General features: G+C 39.7%; 1 long non-coding RNA gene across 1 annotated transcript; it reads right to left on the bottom strand.

Annotated features, from left to right (window-relative positions):
- Window positions 1-3,750: 3,750 nt before the first annotated feature.
- Window positions 3,751-7,544, bottom strand: LOC116596573. Its single transcript, XR_004288185.1, has 2 exons — window positions 7,452-7,544; window positions 3,751-3,990 (listed from the first exon to the last, which is right to left on the bottom strand). It is a non-coding gene; the product is annotated as an uncharacterized LOC116596573 (long non-coding RNA).
- Between the last annotated feature and the right edge of the window lie 5,972 nt (window positions 7,545-13,516).

Genomic DNA, 13,516 nt, shown 5'->3' with positions numbered 1-13,516 from the left:
GGGCGCCTGGGTGGCTCAGTGGTTTAAGCCGCTGCCTTCGGCTCAGGTCATGATCTCAGGGTCATGGGATCGGTCCCGCATCGGGCTCTCTGCTCGGCAGAGAGCCTGCTTCCCTCTCTCTCTCTGCCTGCCTCTCTATCTACTTGTGATTTCTCTCTGTCAAATAAATAAATAAAAATCTTAAAAAAAAAAAAAAAAGAAAAAAGAAAAGAAATACTCTAAGAGATTTCTTCTTGAGTTCCACAGTTTCACTAGAAGTAAGAATGTCATTTTCCTCCCATTGTACAGATGAAAACAAAGTAGTGCATGATGAATTTACATTGTTGGTTAATATAAATTAATGGAGCCAAACTAAGAAATAAGCTTTCTATTTTAAGTTATGATATTACATATAACTTTTTACTTCTCTCTTTGATCTCTTCCATATATAAAATCTAGCATTATCTTCAAACTGAAATCACTTCTTTTTCTTTCTTTCTTTCTTTTTTTTTTTTTTTTCTTCCCAGGCCAACTTTTCACTGACTTTCTCAGTGTGGCTTTCATGGACATCTTTTCCTATGTGAACATCGTTAGCACATAAAATGAAATTATTCCCAGCCTTAATTGTATACAACATGCTATAATTAGTTCATCCTAGAATTATAAGATCAAATGCAAATTATAGGTTCTGCTTGGAAACTGAAGATTTTTCCCAATTCAAGGACTTGTCATAAATCTGCTTTCCTTTACTGTTACAATGCCATAAAATAACATCACCTTCCACACTTAAATCACACTAGAGCAGAATGTAAAATAGTTCCTCAAGAGAGACATCACTATATTTCCTGTTTTTAAAATTTCCATTAAATTGTAATGGATTTTATGTGCTTTATTGTCAGAGAGAGCCATTGCTTCTCTTTCTCTAGAAGACAAATGGAAAGAAGGCAACAGGGCACAGTGAGCTAAGAGCCAAGAGATAAAGATGTTAATTTTCATTCTGGTGCTGGCTTCCTTAATAACCAACTGTGAGATACCATATCAGCCTCAGTTTCCTCAACAGCAAGAGTGTAATTGGAACAGCACCACTTATTTTGGCACTGTTCACGGGGTCAAAGGACAGGACTTATTTGACAAATCTTTGAAAATTACAGAGCACTTTGGAGAAGGATCATATTAATAAAATCATATCTCTGCTCTATTTCAGCTCTCACTATCCGTGACAAAAAACTAACAAAAGAGAACGTTCTCACACTTGCTTCAAATCTTTAAATTCTTCACTTGCCTCTTTGCGGCCTTACACCTTGTGATCTTTATTCAAGGGATTTGTCCATTTGGTGTCCTGCTCTCTGTCACCATCCATAAATTACTTTGTGGAAGCCTCCCTTTCTGTTACCCTTCCCCTCCTCAGCTAAGCCTAGCTCCCATTCCTGCTGCGGTCTCCTCTATACTTTTTCATCCAGACTTAAAACTGTATGAGGTAATTATATATGTATTTCCTATATTCCTCAGGATCGAAAGTTCTGAGAGCTGGAAAGTTATCTATCTTATTCACTGTTGTTTTCCCCTGTGCCATCACATAGTAAAGCTTCCTAAAAATGCACAAATAACCACAACAGATTATGAATCCATAGAATTTTTTGTATCACTTTAAAGTGGTAGCCAAATAAATTTAGAAGGTAGAGCTTACAAGATGAGTCTCCTCTAATTTTTTCCATAGCATATATTCTTTCTTTAAAAAAGATTTTATTTATTCATTTGAGAGAGCACGAGAGAGCATGAGCTAGGAGGGGGAGCAAAGGGAGAGGGAGAAGCAGACTCCCTGCCCCCTGCTGAGCAGGGATCCTAAATTGGGTCTCTATGAGGGGCTTGATCCAAAGGCAGACCCTGAACCATCTGAGCCCCCCAGGTGCCCTCCAGAGCATATATTCTAGAAACTAGAGATTCAGTCTTCTTTTGGGGTGAACTATCACTTTATTACTTTATTTATTGCTATTTAATAGCTTATTGTGGAATAATTTATATACAAAAATTACTGCACATAGATATTCACTCTTAAATGCACAACAACAACAAAAAGGACTGACCAAAAAAGATCTGAGTCCATCACAAATATAATACTTTATATATCACTTATTGAATAAAGTTATCAGAATTTTTTTCTTGGGCTGATAACTCACATTCAGAACTCCATTTTACCTTATGATCTTTGTGAGGAGTTCAGTATACTCCCTGTAAGTCAAACCATATATTCTTATAGTACTTTAAAAATGCATTTCATGAGCCTCTGTATTCTCTATGAAATTCCTTTGTTGAGTATAAAATAGTTATCACATCAGTGATTAAAGTTTTTCCAAGAGAACTTAATTTTCTAGGTCCAGATAACAAACACAGTCATATTTAACGATAAGACCACAAAATTTCTTTACCACAATAAAATCCTAGCATCCCTGTGGCCTAGGTTCATTTGGAGGTGATACTGGTGTTGTATATGAAACATACTGACCTTCACAACCACTTTTTTTTTTTTTAAATAAATTATTTTTTAAAAGATTTTATTTGACAGACAGAGATCACATGTAGGCAGAGAGGCGGGCGGGGGGAGGGGAGTGGGGGGAAAGCAGGCTCCCTGCTGAGCAGAGAGCCTGATGTGGGGCTCAATCCCAGGACCCATGACCTGAGCTGAAGGCACAGGCTTAACCCACTGAGCCACCCAGGTGCCCCTCGATGTGCTATTTTCTGCCATGCTCTCAATTATCATGTATACAAGCCCTTGATGCTTTATGCTCTTGAGTCTCCTGGGCTAGGTTTTTTTGTTTTTTCTTTTTAGGTATTTATTTATTTGTTTATTTATTTATTTTGCCTTGTGCCAAGTACTTCACCATTTGGACATCTCGTACTGTTATCTACCTGTCAAACTGAGGTCTCAAATTCAGCATTTCTGTTCTAAGACATGTGGTGTTTTTTAGGAAAAAACAAGAGGCAAGGTGCAGGAATTACCATACGTTTTCTTAGTTCCTGACCATTTGAATTCTGAGTCAGCATCTTTCCCCTGATATTGAATAGTTCTCCCTTTACTGATTTTTGTAAGCATTGTGCAGTTAACTATTTTATGGCACCAAGTCAGGAAGAAGATTTACTATGTACTATAAGACCAACTATGTATGCACTGGCTAGCTTCCCTTCATGATGCTTACATGTGATCCTTGGCATTGTGTGAAAGTGAAAACATTCATTGTTCACTTCTGTGAACTTCCATTTTGTCAAATTCAGCTATATAATTAAAGGTTTTTACCCACTCACTTACCTCTGACTCCCCAAGAAATCGGGAATATGTTTCTCGGGTCTTTTAGTAATAGTGGTATTTTTAAGAAGTTAAAGGAATTTGAGAATCTAGAAATGCAAACTCTCTATACAGACAGTCAAATCAATTGTCACATATGCTGTTTTCACTGAAAATAATTAAGAAGTCAAGGGTATTTTTGTCCTCCCCCTTTCTAATGCCCTTGACCTTAATATATGTATGTGCACACACATACTCTTTACTGCTTTCATTCCTCAGTGCCCATGGACGATATGCTCCTGCTGTTTCAAATCCTTCTCCATGCACAGCAGATGAAAACTGCATTGAGACTGCTGACACTATAAATCCCCACGTGTTGAGTGAAATGTATGTAGGTTTAGGTCTTGACAGGAAAAGAAATTCAACACTGCCACTCAGTGATACAAGACTGTCTTTACAAGTACTACCTGCAAAGCCAAACCATCCTGTTATCAAATTTCTACTTAATATTTGAAATTAATCAGGGTGATTATCAGTTGGTTCTCATGGCTTTTGGAAGGCAGACATAGGCCTACCCAGCATGGGATCTATGGGCTGGTTCTCACTCAGCATTTAGGGAGACATACTTCATTCTTCAGTGTGTCCCATTTCCTATGGCCCACTGTTCTCTGCTGTGCTGAGGCAGAGCTGTTGTTCTGTATTATGAGTTGTATTTTCTATGTTGTCACCATCTGGAGGAGGAGAAAGAAAAAGGAAGAACTAACGTAATTTTTTCTCATCCAGTACATGTCCTATCTCCAGAGAACCCTAAGACTTTAAGGTATAAGGGATATCTAAAGATCAGAAAACCTAGATCCTTACTCCTGTTTGATGCTGGAATCTGCTCTGACAGTTTTAAGTAATGAGCTAATTTATTCACCAATGATTTCAGCCAAACAGGATTCATTAGATTAGTTCATTTACCCATTTTTTCTTTGAATATTCATTCCATACTCTGAAGACACAATGGAGAAATAGCAAAAGCCCAGCTCTCATGAATTTTACATTTGGATAGGAAAAGAAAGACCAAAAGACAAAAATAATTAGCAAAAAGGTATGATGTCAGGTATCATTAAGAGCCATAGATGAAATAGGGAAAAGAATTGCTAAAGAGAATGAGGGAGCTCAATTTCAAATCAGATGATTAGGAAACACCTCATTGAAGAAGTGTCTGGGGACAGAAGCCTCCGGAAGTGAGCATGAGTGTTATCCATAGAAGAGCTTTTTAGGCAAAGCCAAAACCCAAACCCAAACACTTATGGATATAAAAGCTCTTAGGAGTCTATTGTCTGGTGTGTTGGAAGAGCAAAGGTCCAGTGTGGCTAACACACAAGAAATAAGGGAGATAATAACAGGACATGTGGTCATAGAGGTATTGTGATTAGAGGAGAATGATATGCAGATCTCCTGGGACATTGTAGGCTACTGTAATGGTTTTTGCTTTCTCTCTAGTAGGTTTTTGCTTTCTCTAGTAGGACAAGTCATTGACAGGGTTTAAAGGATGGAATGGCATTATATGATTGACATTCTAAAAGATGAATGTCTATATATTTATATATTTGTGTCAATATAAATATAGGTAAGGATAATTTCCCCCAGTTGCAGTGTGGAGAATAAATAATTGAATTGAAATCAGAATCAGAGAACAAATGAGGAGGCCATCACAATTATCTAGACTAGAAGCCCAGATGGCTTGGATCATATCACTGTGATGGATGTAGTAAGCTATTGAATTTTAAATATATTTTTAAAATATTTAAAAATATATTTAGTATATGTGCTGCCGAATATTTTTAAGCTGATAGGCTTGGCTGCCAAAGTGAATGCTGGGTATAAAAGAAGAATAATTAAGGAAGACACCAAGATTTTTAGCTTAGGCAGCTGAAAACAATATAGCTATAAGCAAGACAGAAGATGTCAGGAAGCAGGCTTTGGGAGATAGGATAAGTTTGCTTTGGAAATGTTGAGTTCAAGGTGTCTTTGACTACTTAGGTAAAGACAGTAGGTGGTATTGTATGGGTCTGGAATTCAGGGATTTAGGAGAGAAATCCAGGCTGGAGAATACTTTTAGAGTTCATTCATATTTAGATAATATTTAAAGTTATGATTATCAAGGCATGGATTTAAGTAAGGGAGAAATATCCAAATATTTTGGTTAAAGGTTCTATGATGTTAGAATAATGGGAAGCTAAAAAGAATAATTTCTTTTTAGAAATTTTTTTCTAATACCAGGAGGGGGAAGGGAAATATGGAAGGGCCCCAGAATACCACTGAAGAAGTATTTTTAGAAAATGGCTATGCCAAAAGCTACTAAATGTTATATGTCAGTCCTCTCAATTAAAAAAAGTGGGAGTGAATAATATGTAAAATTCTGCTGATTTTCAAGGATGGCAAAAACTGAGGACTCCTGCATTTCGCAATGCGTTTCTAGGTGATTTTGATAGAAGTAGTTGCGGCATCAAAATCTCACTGGAATATTCTTGAGGAGAACAGGCTGCAGAGAATAAGTCTAACCAATTACTTTGTTAAATAGAGCAGAGAAAGAGTGATGGTTGGGAGAAATGGGGCCTTTGTGTGTGTGTGGGGGGTATGCATGTATGTTTCAAGATCGCACATATCACAAGCAGATTTTATTCTTTGGGAATGGTACCATATGAAAATCACCTCATTCCATCTTTGACCCGTCTGACTTTTACTTTATTTTAATCATCCACTAACCTCTCTCACCACCATCTCTGTTAAAATCTTGAATCAGTGACCTTACTGAATTATTTTTTACTCATACTGCCAAACCATCAATAAAGGTTTGGGTTGCAAACTCCAGTTTCATTGGAATATGGGAGCATCTTAACATCAATTCAAATGTCTCTCTAAACAGGAAATACAGAGATCTAAACTCCCTTTTCCTACATCTCAAAAAATAAACATTACAGGTAGTACAAGATAGGGATATCTCTGTTTTAGTCAGTAGTTTTGCTTCCTTACTACTGGTAAGTCCTACTTTTGGGGACATAGAGGGAGTGTTGCAGTTGAGGTTCCTATGACTAAAAATATGAATCCATAATTATTTTAAACAAGCAGTTTGTAATTCTCTTTGTATTATACAACAAAAGAAATGTTTGTGAGGTACCTTTTTACACTGAAGATTAGAATACACCAAAAGGTTTTCTAAAATACAGAAGGGACTTGGCAGTATCTACAGTTTTTGTCAATAATTGTTACAAACAATGCTACATAACAAACCACTTACTAACCTATGTACCCAGCATCCATGAGGTGGAGAAATGCTGTAGACTCTTAGTAGACAGGACTGCAAAGTCACTTGGCAGACAAAAATGGGAAGGTGTGAAAAATAATGCAATCCATTTTTTACCATGCTATTGCAATTTGCTGTGTTTTTCTAACTGGCTCAGGATATATCCTAAGTAGTGACTATTAAAAAGAAAAATGATGGTATGAGAAGTAAACTACTATATTTCTAATTATTAAATACAGAATAATGTTGTGATTGTGAAAAGTTCTTGAAAATGGAGAGTTCATTATCTCAACCCCTTGACTCAGTTAACTATGTGTCTGTAGACAAATGTATTATTTTTTCATTGAATTTAGGATAAAGGTTTATATATTTATATACACTTTTTTGGTCTGCTTCTCCTAGTAAACTGAAAACTCCTCAAAGACCTAAACCATATTAATTTTGATCCCCAGAGTATCACTAACCCTTAGCACATGATAGTACTCAGTAAGCATACGCTGAAGGAAGAGGGAAGAAGGGAAATGTTGAGTAAGTTGAAGACAAACAAAAGGAAGAGAGGAGAATGATAGCAGAGGGGAAAACAGAGTAGTGGGCTCTGAGGTGAGAAGGAATGTGTTATGCAGACCCGGAAGCAGTCTGTCCAGTCCACTATGATTTGCTGACAGGAAAAGGGCAGAAAAGATCTAGAAATAATCCATACATTTTCAATAGTTTCAATGGCAGTGACATTCTACTGATATGTTCTATAAGATAAAGTTATGTGACAAGATTGCTCTTAAAAAAAAAAAAAAAAGGTAGTCTGCTGTTTCCCACAAAAGTTCTGGGAGGACATGGCACTGAACATATACCCTCCCAGCTGTACCCACATTTCTCTGCCACCTCTCCTGTGCCACCCACCTCAGGGAGCAGGAGGTATGGAGCTCGGAGCTGGCTCCAGGGAAGAGCTGGTGCTGGTCTTTCCCTCTAGCAGAGCCTGGAGAGGGCTGTTCAAGGGAGCTTGACTGGGACTGTGTGTACAAGCTTGACTGGCCCTCTGGCAGATAAGGAATTACTGGCGGCCTGGGCTGGGTCCTGGGACTGCTTCTGGCTTTGGGAGAGCTCTGAGCTTCCCCACCCCCCAAGCTCCCACTGCCCAGACAGGCCTCAGGGGAAAGGTCTTTGTCTTCCTTGTAGAAAATCAAGCACATCACATCCCACCAAGGACATTGTGATAACTGAAAAATGTCTTCCCGAATAACAAATTCAGATCCATAAATGGTGGGACAAAACCTCTTGTCTCATAAAATCAAGTGAAAATAATATTTTAAAGTACCAAGAATGATATAATTATATGAAAATATAATTGGAGACAAAAATCTGAAAACCAAATAGGATGATACTAGGATTTTCAGGAAGAGAAAAGAATTGGGCAGGCTATCAGAGTTAGCTAAAAAAACGACAATTTCCCTGACCTCAAGAGAAAACCGAAGACATACACTCAAAGAGCAAGATTATAAGTCCCAAGAGAAGTCTGCCCACCTTGTTCTCCACCGAATCCCCAGAGCAAGAAAAGTACCTGGCACATAGTAGGTTCTAAATGGATTTTTGCCTTGAGAATTAATAAACTTGAAATTTGCTTCTGGCTAAATTTGATTAAATGCTTTGAACGAATGTTAAATGACATATAATCTACTTAGGGTAAAGGGGATCAAGATGGAGAAAAAAGTGCAACTGTAGTTAAAAAATGAAACAAAATGGAACACTGGGGTTTTCTTCAATATGCCTCAACATTTGACTCTTAACCAAAAGGTACTAAATTATTAATGATCACTTATATAGGCCATAAATATCAGTCAGTCATGGTGATGCCATAACAAACTACCAGAGTCAAAAGTGATTGGAAGGTATATTTAGACTAAATTTAAAAAGGCTTAAACAAAAACTTTGTAATGCTCATATACTTGGCATGCAGTTGTATGAATAAATGTGTTATTTTTTAGCAAAGAAGTTCATTTTTAATATAATACTTAATTTCCTTTTATAACCTCCAAATACTTGTTAAATGTCAAGTAATGGGCTTTATGTCAGCATAAAGCCATTAATGCTATGGGACTGGAGACATCAAGGAAAAAAAATGAATCCCTGTTGTTTTACCCTGAGTAGAATATCTCATATCCCTTGCTGAGTGAGAGAGGCAACAGGCTAACAGGAGTAAAAACTGAATTTCATGATCTCTGGGTGACTTTCTGTATGTACAATGGTATGATTTTCTACTGATGACTGTGGTATGTAAGGATGATTGCTGCTTCTTAAATTCTTGGAAATTTTACAGAGCAGTTTCTTCTCATTCTTTGGGATTTTAGTAACATTAACACTTGTCAAAAAACCATAGATTATTATTTAAATATTTTTAAGTGAACTATTTTTAGAAAATCCCCAAACACATACTGCAAACTGTATAAAGAAGTATTACATCCTCCTTTTCTGAATATGTTTGCCAATAATTCCAAAAAATTTTGTATGACTCCCATTTTCCTTGGTATATAGGAAAGTATTAAAAAAAAAGCAGCAACTTTTCACAGGTCTCTCAGAACAATAGGCATCTCCTTTATAGCTTTTATGGGACAGAATCACTCCTATCATATTTTTAACATGGTTCCAATAGTAGATGTTTATCGACTTCTTTTACTCCCGCCAATTTTGTCTGTATCACCCATCACTGTATGATGCTAATTTATTACAAATGAACTGTCCCACTGGAAGTATGAGTGTGCAGCCGTGCCAAACTCAGGAAGGCCGAAAGAACATTTTATTGGTACCATGTACTTACCTGGGGAAGAGTGGCTACATTGTTCTATAAAAAAATCTCTAAGACACTCAATTTATCACATTGCTTGGAGCACAGGCTGTAACTTTGAGGTTTGCCTTGTAAAAACATGCCATGCAGTATCAATAGGCAGAATGAGAGAACGATTATATGGCAAACAAAATGAAAACTTTCTTGTTTCTGATCCTTTGGAATCCTATTCCACTATTGATGAGGGAAGAGAAGTCAAGCTGAGTACAAAGCACAAGCTGACACCTGCACCACCACCACCACCACCACCACCCCCCGCACCCCCCCCCCCACCCCGTGGGAAGGAATCTTCCTCAACTATCTTGTTGTTAATACCTTGCTGGAGGGAAAAACCTTGAAAATGGCAAGGCCTCTGGTATTTGGTTTCTTGTAGGTCCTCTTTAGCATGTGAAAACTCTTCAGGAATCTCCCTTTTTCCTTACTTCTACCAACCCCATAGTCTGTAATCAGCCACCGGTCACAACTCCAGTGCAGCAGGTCTTTCTGTCCATGGGTCCTGTCCCCGTGCTTTAATAAACCACCATTTGGCACCAAAGTTGTCTCAAGAATTCTTTCTTGGTTGTTGTCTCCGGACTCCATCCCACCAGCCCTCACTTATATTCTAAAACTTCATCATTTGGTGCCCAAACGTGGGGCTTTGAGTCTTTACATCTGGACACTGAGCTTTGGTGCAAAATTGGTGAGTAATTTCTCTCCTCTTCCTTGACTCTCATTTCAGGGGCTTTTCAAGGATTGTGGTCTTATTGGAACACTTGCATGTTGACTGCTCAGGCTGTAATCCTCTAGCCCATGGCTGCTCTAAGGGAGGAGAAAGCCTGCTGTTTGGCTGGCAGTTAGTACCCTGACCAGAATGGTAATAAGACCCAGAAACTTGATGCTCTCTAGTTATTCCTGTTCTTATACAAAGTTGTCTGTCTTGGGCATGGAACAGCCACCTAAGTCACCAGGATGGCTGCCAATCTTAAGACTTCTGTGTGAGGTTTCCTCCTGATTGATCTAATGTGATCCTTAGATTATATCCTTGGTCTGGCTGCTTCCAGCCACAGGATCTTCACTGGGAGCTGGCTGAAACCAGTACCGATTGAATGAAAACCCAACCCGGGACATTTCTTAGGGAAGTTGGCTCTCAGAACCACACAATGTCACTTAGACCATTGTTAGGTCCGTAATCAAAGGAGTGAGACTGATACAAAGCAAAGGTCAAGCAAAGCTTTATTTCGTGCCAAGCATCGACAATCAAACTGACCGGTCAGGGCCATCTCTTACAAAGGGGAGACCCCTCCCAGCCTCACAGACTTTTATAGAGGTGGTTGAGCCTGGCTACACACAGGTGGCCAATGAGATTGCAATACACAGAGAAAACTGCACAGTCATGCTAGGTCAGCAACAGACAGAGAAAACTGCGCAGTCATGCTAGGTCACACACCAGTGGCCAACTGAATTTCACTTTACCCTAGTAGATATATGCGGGCCCCACTGATTGGATTTCTCCACCTGGCCTGACCTACCCTTGCATCTGTGCTTTGCAAGTAAGTTCCTATGGGAGGGGCAGGGTCAATCTAAGTTCACTGCATAAACAACAAAATGGCTCCCTCTGGCTAAGTAGGCCCTTACAACCATGATGGATTTCAATCCTTACTGTTTCTTGTCAGTGTCCTTTACTTAAAGCTACAAAATTCGGTAATTTCCCCTTGTAAAACTTTTTAGTATTTTCCATGGGTTAAAATGGCAGGGCAGTACGCAACCTTCAGGACAGACAATGGCCTGGCAGGGCACAATATTTCAGTCCATTCACTAGGCTCCCATCTGTAGCCTAGGATGCAATGAGGAAGGGGAGGGACACTGGCACCCCTCCAGGGCCTTTTTTGGTAGGAATTCCTTCATGGGGAAGGCAGGCTCATGATCACTAGTGATGTCTTACTTGAGGGACGCATGCCTCTGGTCACTTTTGACACGGGAACCTCTGATGTATCCTGCATGGGGAATGCCAGCCAGGAGTTGGGGCAGGGGGGATTTGGTAATGGACTTTCTTTACTTTTCTGGGAGCATGGCCTCAGTAGGCTTCTTTAGTTCCCAAGGACTCTACCTTGAGGTGCCTTTTTAAAAACCCACTGGAAGCAAACTGCATTGCAAAACTTAGGAAAGGACTGAGATCCTGGAACTCCGCATGGCCTCAGTGGGATCTGTCAGTTAGACCTCCTCCACAGAATATAGGGCAAATGGACCTTAGGTACCTTCATTCCTCATACCTATGCCTTCACTGCTTTACACTAGGACCCTGACCCAAGAGCCTCCTGCAGAATGTGTTTGCCCAAATATGTGTGGCTGGTAACCCCTGTCCTGCCATGTTGGATGATAATTATGTAACTAAGCCGCCTCCTGATAAACCCAGGTTGCTGGAGGATACATAGGCATCCCTACCAAAGGGGACCCTGACCTTTTCTCTCTTTGTTCCTCCTAACAGATGTGGGGGCTTCTCTCTCACTTCTCCCTCACTCATTTTCTGGGTTAATGGCTATAACTGGAGCCAACTGAGTCTCCCTTGGGATGGAAACATTAAGGAATATTCCCAAGTAGCTGTCAAAACTGCCTTTGTTTCAGGGACATTCCCTGGCCCGGCCTGGACTGCCTAACCTCTCCCCCTGAACCTTGTTGGCAGGAAAACGTGGTGTTTGCTCCTCTGTTGGAGCTGAAGAGCTCTGAAACTGGGAACACACTCTCTGCCTTCTGGCAGCACTTTGTCTTTTCTGTCTCCCTCTTCTGTTTCTACACCAACATGGGTGCGGCCTGGCCTGCATAACTGGCCTCTAGACCATCCTTGGTGCCTCCTCCTCCATGGCTCCTCCTCTCTTCACTGTCAGGGAATGAGAGCACCCCCTGGGCCTAACACCTCCCACTCCAGATTGCCCCACCCATGTCTCAGGTAAACATTGACAGTGGGGTGGGCCCAGGTGGAATGTTCATCAGCATTTAAACTAAGTTAAGTTTGTTGGTTTAATTAAGATAGACATGTCTTTAAAGTTATCAGCACTGAATGTGACTCTTACTCTGGAGGTTTGCTGAAAGTCAAATAAGCTAATATGATCTCTGTTGCAATTTGTTAGCAAAAAAAAAGAAAAAAGACTAAACTGTTGGTTCATTGTCTAAAAGTTTTCATGGGTAATTTTTCAGATAGCTTTCAAAGTCTTTGGACTTGGATGATAAATGGAATTAAATTCATTGAAAGTCTAGGCATTTTCCAAATAGGATAAAGTACTAAGTCATTAATTACTAGACATAAGTCAGTGCTTTTGACTTCTTATTGCAAAGAAATGAAGGATATTTAAATCTCTTGGTAAACATGTTTTGTGCTTAATGGAGTCACAAGTTTGCCATGTAAAGAATTCTGATGTAACGTTCACAATTGATTACTCTTTAGTCTTTGTAAAAGCCTACTTAGCCAGAGGAAGCCATTTCATTGTTTATGCAGTAAACTTAGATTGACCCTGCCCCTCCCAGAGGAACTTAACTTGCAAAGCCCAGATACAAGGGCAGTCAGGCCAGGTAGAGACACCCAATCAGTGGGGCGCGCATACTGTCTCCCTAGCTACCAAGGAGAGCGGGCCCCGCCTTATGCCAGTTCTGACCAAGGTGATAGGCTAGTTCGAATATCTGCTAGGGTAAATTATAATTCAATTGGCCGCCCGTGTGTGACCTAGCATGACTGTGCAGTTTTCTCTGTGTATTGTAATCTCATTGGCCACCTGTGTGTAGCCAGGCTCAACCACATGGCCTTTACTCTATAAAAGTTAGTCTGTGAGGCTGAGAGGGGTCGCCTCTTTGTAAGAGACGTCCCGGAATGGTCGGTTTGATGGTCGATGCTTGGCATGAAGTAAAGCTTTGCTTGACCTTTGCTTTTATCAGTCTCACTCCTTTGATCACGGACCCTAACAGTCTTCACTGGAGATTAAGGTTTCTAAAGAATGCAAAATTCTAAATGTCTGATGGGAATGCATTGTTGTTGAACGTAAAAGGTAACTTTGTCCTAAATAAGATGGCTGTTTGGACAGATGGCTTGGGACAAAATCTGAATGCAGAGGAAAGTTGTAAAAGGTTTGTGAAGGGAAAATTTTGGAATGGAGTTTTA

This window comes from Mustela erminea, chromosome 7 (assembly GCF_009829155.1).
Source record: "Mustela erminea isolate mMusErm1 chromosome 7, mMusErm1.Pri, whole genome shotgun sequence".
In the NCBI taxonomy this organism is placed as follows: domain Eukaryota; kingdom Metazoa; phylum Chordata; class Mammalia; order Carnivora; family Mustelidae; genus Mustela; species Mustela erminea.
This window is presented reverse-complemented; position numbering and strand designations above follow the sequence as displayed.